Source organism: Apaloderma vittatum, unplaced genomic scaffold (assembly GCF_000703405.1).
Source record: "Apaloderma vittatum isolate BGI_N311 unplaced genomic scaffold, ASM70340v1 scaffold8508, whole genome shotgun sequence".
NCBI classification, from domain to species: Eukaryota; Metazoa; Chordata; class Aves; order Trogoniformes; family Trogonidae; genus Apaloderma; species Apaloderma vittatum.
This window is the reverse complement of record NW_009731369.1, coordinates 32,585-39,193: the sequence shown is the minus strand read 5'-3', so window position 1 is coordinate 39,193 and position 6,609 is coordinate 32,585.

The following is a 6,609-nucleotide window of genomic DNA, read 5'->3' as shown; positions in this document are numbered from 1 at the left end:
GCTTGGTGGCGGTGGGAGGGGAGAGTAGGGACAGAAAGTAGGTATGAATTCTAATAAATCAGAGGTCAGTACTTTGTGTTTCATAGGCATGCTGGATTAGAATTTACTCCCGTAGAAACTAATGACAAATATATCTAACATTGATGAGGGCAATTTTTGAACTGGTGGAAAACAACATCTACAACAACAAACGTCTTCAGAAATGGTCTATAATTGTATGAGCTTTATAAATAAAACAGTTTTCCAAGTGCTTGTAAAGTCTTGTCTGTCTGCCGGTCAGTAATTCCCCATTTTCCTCTGTCCCACAATGAATTCATCTGGAGTCAAAATACACATGTTCTGATATAGCTTTTCTTGTTGCTATGATAAAGATGGATGACCAATAATTGACTTGCCATTTTCAACTAGAAGCACCTACCAGAGCAATACTGAAAATTCTTCACAACTTTAAGAAATAAAACTTCCAAGGGATAAATGTTCCAATTGTTATGCACACCTGATGAAAAAAATGTTTTCCATTTCTTCAGTATTTTATTAACTAATGAATTAAACATATTGCCAAGTTCCTAGATAATCCAAGTATATGTTTACATACATATACATATACATTCATACATTTATATATATAAATTCAGGGGGAAGAATAATTGCAGACTAAAACATCTGAGAGTACTACTGACAATGCTTGGCAATACAACTCTACATCTTTTAAGATCAACTTCTGCCTTTACTACACTTTCACTTTGGTTTGTAGAAACCCTTTCTCCATTTCTGGAAGGCCATGCTATTTACTGGTGATTTTTCTACCGAACAGCCGGAACCATACGAAAGTCAATAAATGACAGACTTTTACTCCAGAAAGCCTAGCAGCAGCTGTCCTGCTGGATGCCAGAGTTCTGCTTTCAGTAAGACAGGAACTGTGGGGAACTATGAGTGCTGGAGCAACTCTCCCAAAAACAAAATCAGGCTTCCCATATTTGTGTAAAGGTTTGGCTATTAACTTAGTTATGCAAAGCTGGCATTGAGCTGTATGACTGTCTTTTATCCTTGCATATTGGTCTGTTGCAAGTAAAGAAATATTCTGTAAAAGGAGTTGATGGCTACCCAAAAAGTTTAACTGGATCCCGGCTATGCTTTTTCATGAAGCAGCCGCTAGTTTTCTGGCTACTGCACTGACTGCCGAGTTGCATGTAGACCCCAAAGGGGCTGACATCCGCTACCACTCGCTCTATGTCATGACATGTTGCAGCACTCCGGAGTCAATCCCCCACTGATCAAACGCAACCAGGCTCTGCCAAAGCATGGAGGAGATCCGCCTGGACACACTGGCACGTCACCATGCACTTGCTTCTGCTTTTCCCAGATAGTCATACTTTAGCGTAGACTATATAAGAGCATATACTACAAAGGCAGATATTGGCTACAAGGTTGTAACTGCACAGCCTGTGAGAAGGAGCAGGTTGCCTGCCTGCCTTGGGCACAGCAGCCATTGTGTCCTCAGGCAGTGTCTCAGACTGCCTATCTCCCTATCTCCTATCCTTCCAACTGAGCTGCCTCAGTTTAAATTCACTCTAACTGCAGTGAATAATTTCAGCTTGGGATCCGCCGTGTTTAAACTAGATTGTTGAGCCAGACAAGTGCAAACTCATCACATGATCACAAAAAAATATGTGTATGCAGTTGACCTTGATAATCATAGCCCAATGATTTGTGATACGACTTTGGTGTAACTCTACCCTTACGGCTTTTGGCTCGACTATCCAAGCAAATTAGGGTTAAGTGATGGGGCTGTGTGCTTATGCGTGTGAATACCTATAAACATCTGTCTGTCTCTTCCACCCACTGTACTATTCTGAGCAATTCAGGTAATAGGTCAGAGATGTCGAGTTAATCATTTTAGGCATGTTTCATGGAGATAGGTAATCTAATGTAGCAGGAGGACGTACTAGTCTACAGCTCAGGAAAAGCCTGCTGCTGCCATCTCTACTACCTTGTTCTTACACAACAAGAACCCACACCTTGCATCATTTATCCATAGAAAACCAGTCTATGTTGGCCTTGCTGCTCTCATAAATATTCTTTGTTTTCCCTGCTTTGCATCTTTGAGAGAACTCGGAGACTTAAAAGTAGAAGAATCTTGCCAGAAGCAAGAGCACCGCATCTCTTCTGGTTACTTCAAGATCAGGAGCCAATATCTAACTCTAGACATAACCTGAATTGAGCAAGACAGGAAGAGGTTAACTCAGGCACAAAGGAGAAAATAAACAAGAGAAAAGTAATTCATATCTTGCTAATCATCAAAGGCTTCTATGTGTGAGTTTGGAAAAGTGGTAGAGCTCAGAGAGCTAGTCGTTGCAAAAGGCTGGGACATCCCTCACTTAGATGGATCAGGTGTTAAAAATGTTTAGTTCTCTCTATTGCTGTGAAATGAATCTAGACGAGCTCTGATATAGTTGTGTTTAGTTACAGCTATCTCCCTTCCCTTGTCCTAAGTGACAACACCTTGAAAGACTTAGTAAATTAAATATTAAAAAAATAAGATTAAAGAAAATACAATGTAACTAATACATTAAAATATGAAAAAAAAAGAACCTCTCAAAAAACCCACAATTTTTCTTTCATGACTTGCTATATTTAGGCAAGACAGAGCTAGGTGCAAGAATAATTATTTCAAGTGTTCTTAACTGATCTGAAATTTCTTTTTCAAACACAATCTTAGTCCTTCTGAGGCCAGTTTTAAGTGAAAGTCAACAACACTAAACCTTTGAAAATCCAGGTCCCTGAGTTATGTGGAATCCAGACCCTTTCAGAGAAAGGAATCAGCTCTGCCCAGCTGCAAGGCAGAAAGAAGTTCCCTTTCTCCAGGTCCCAAGGAGAAGGCAAATCACATTCTCAAGTTCAGCGAATTATCTGTCATGTGTGGGTTCATTCTGCGCTGTTAAGGGACACACCAAGTTCTTTGAAGTGCTTTGGGCATTGTGGACCAATTCCTAGCAGACTAATTCCTAGTGACTTTTTTTGAGTATAATTTTCGCTCTGTAATTAGTCAGGTTTTCAAGGTACAACTTCCTGGTAGCCTTGTAATTTAAGACTTTGCTGTAGTAGAATATCCATACGTAGAGAGCAGTAGCTGCCAGCAGCAATGACAACTGCAGAGCCTACCTTATACTACCTCCAGTTTGATGCTGCTGTTATTGCTGCTGGCTGCTGCTGCAGAACAGCTTTTGGTTTTTAGTCAGATTCCATACAGAGACAAGGCTTGTGCTGCCTCTCTGTCATCACCACCTTTTTTAACTCTTTAAGTCTAACATTCTGTGATTCTGTGAAGTCGTAACATAGAAATGTCACAGATAGAGTTATATCTTAAAAATCTTGTGTCCCACAGGTTTCTTGAAAATTGGTGAGCAGATATTTTATTGCTCAGTGAAGTTCAGCTGTTACTCTTTTTCTATACCTGTCAGACAATTGACTGAGTAGCACACCTAGACTTTGAATCAGCCACAGTATATAATGTATCTTGTACAGCCATTGTCTAAAACAATTGGAATAGGAATATTACAAGGGAGCTACAGAAGGCATGACAGCTGAGTGTAGCAGGAGACCTTAAGCAACACAGGAGGGAGCTAAGTGACTTAGGAGAACACAGGAGAACACAGGACACTGTTTTGTGTGCGAAAAGAAAACGTGGCAATATTGCAGCATTGTCTGTCTGGGACAAGAAGAAATCAGTATGCTACCATAAACAGAAAACATTGGACAACAAAAATGAAAGGGAGAAGGTTTGCTATGTCTTGCTCCTCACAGAACTACTGTTGCATGAAGATCCCTCATAACAGTATCAGTGGGGCATTTACTGATCAAGCACCAAAGAACAGGCTATTAAATCCTGCGAAGGCAATCAGTTGAGTACATGTCAGATGAGCGGGAGTGTCCTTGGATGCTAGGCATAGGCAGTGCTCACTCGTATAAATGAAGTCTCAATAGATATTTGGATGCTATGGATTTCATGCAAGTGATCTTCCTTTTTCACGTTGCTTTCACTTAGACTGCCAGCTTTACTGTGACAGTCACTGCAGAAAGATTCGTTGCTCTGCTTGAGGAACATCAGACTGCAAGGGCAGAGTACAAAGGTATCAGTCTCCTACAGATACCTCCTAGTAAGAACCCTTTATTGGCTTCCACCCTGTCAGGTGGCTCTGTGCTCGTGTGCCCTGACCACTAAACACAGGCATAGAGGTGCCTTTGAAATGGAGAACAGCAGGATAACATGGCTCCTCGTAGGGACTCCTGAAGAAGCACCTTTACCTGTGTTTTCCCAAGTGCTGAAGCACAAACACAAGACTGGTATCTGATGGAGAAACAGGGCTAACTAGTCCATGCTGCTTCTGAGACCTCAACTAATGTAGTGACATGACACTGCCCTGGGTCATGTAGACATACTAGCCAGTATGCGATTAAACTGGAGCTCTCTAACACATTGTCTTATTCCACTGTGTGGACCTGTTCTAAGAGGTAGACAGGAATTATCCTTTAGCCTAATCAATTGGACAGCAGAATGACTGCTGCCTCTAATGTAGGGCATGCTCCAAAATGGTTTGTAAAGAGAGTTTCAGTTGAGAATATATAACACCTGTGTCTGTGTTCAGCCTCATTTGTCCAGCCTGTCACCCATAGACAATTTCCACTACTCCAAATGTTCCTTTACTCCCATGGGGGAATATGAAGACCACAGGATTCACAACACACTTTGCAGTCCTGTAGCCATGGCACTGCAGGATCAGGTAGGAGCAAATCCAGAAGTGTGCTCAGGCACCTTGGTTCTCCATTTAAGACTCTCTGAAATCCATAGATGTTGCAGGGGTTTTCTCTCTCCCAGATTAGCCCTGTAAATTCCTTTCCTTTCAATACAGCTATTCCCTTACCTGAAATGGTAAGGAAAAGTAAGATGTTCAGTGCCAAGAGAGGCAGATCACAAACTGTACCTGACAGCAGCTCTCAGGCACAGGCCAGTCTAGGACGTCAATACTCATCTTCACCTGCTGGTCATCACCATAACGCCCAAGCAGGATCGCTTGCCTTGCTCTGTTGGTAATGTGTCAGTAAATCCCACATGGTTCATGAGTTCATATCTGAGTAATAGTGGAGCGAGTCAACACCTGAGGACTTCCCATTTCATGCTAGTCACAGTCTCGGCAGAAGCCGGTCTGGTCTTTTTAGTCTTCTACTATGTAAATGGTAGCAGTAAAAGCACAAGTACACATTGTTACTTTTTTGTCCATTTTGAACACTGGTGCTGGTAAAGGAACATGCATGAGCAAGTTTGTGGGGAAGGGAGAAGAGGAGTTTGTTTGCACAGTGGTTTTTTATGTTTATAAAGTGCTCTGAAATACTCAGGGCTAAAGCCTTGCGCTGCTCAACCTGAATCACCGTAGTGCAGAAAGTCGTATTTCTTATGTTTTTCTGTTTAATGAATAAGACATAAGATGTGGCCATATTTGTGGTTTGTTGGGGTTTTTTTGTTGTTTTTTACCATGAATATCATGATCAAATGCAAAAAAAGCAGTTTGGGGGGGGGGTTTTGGGCTTCTAAGAGCTTGTGATTTTTTTTTTCCCTCCTGAGGCTGCTGTTGTGAAAGCAAGCCAAAGGTACTGTGGCAAGCCTGGGGCCGTATAAGGACATGTCAGAGTTGCTCTGTTGTATGCCAGGATCTTTTAGGATTTCAAGTCAAACTTTAGGACAAAATTAGGATTCCCAGCTATTGAAATGGTTGACGTAACTAACTATGCAGGAGTGCGAAATCTAGCTTGTAATTAGAAAAGCCACCAGCGGAGGTCAGTGTCTCACAGAGACAGACTTCGCCCGCTGCAAAGCACGGGACTACGGCGGGCATCAACCAGCTGCTCTGGCTGAAATGGGTGCGTGCTGCCCTGACCTGCCTGTCTCTCCCCGTTTAATTGCACACCCCAGTGCCCTAAGGAGCTGCGCTGGCACACAAGCCTCTCCTAGCTGAGATTCTGACTCGGTTTACAACGTAGTGTTTTCTCCTGACGCTATTTCATAGAATCATAGAATCGTAGAATCATAGAATCACATAGCATCACAGAATCACAGAACAATTCAGGTTGGAAAAGACTCTTGGGATCATCGAGTCCAACCATTAACCCTATACTACAAGTTCACCCCTAAATCATATCACCCAACACCACATCTAAATGACACTTGAGCACATCCAGGGATGGCAACTCAACCACCTCCCTAGGCAGTCTATTCCAGTGTCTGACCACTCTTTCTGTGAAGAATTTCTTCCTAACGTCCAGCCTAAACTTGCCCTGCTGCAACTTGCAACCATTCCGCCGGTTCTGTCCCTAATTACCTGTGAGAAGAGACCAGCACCAACCTCTCTACAATGTCCTTTCAAGTAATTGTAGAACATTATGAGATCCCCCCTCAGCCTCCTCTTTGTCAAACTGGACAGACCCAGCTCCCTCAATCGTTCCTCATAAGGTCTGTTCTCCAGGCCCTTCACCAGCTTTGTTGCCCTCTTCTGCACTCGCTCCAACACCTCGATATCTCTCTTATACTGAGGTGCCCAAAACTGAACACAATAC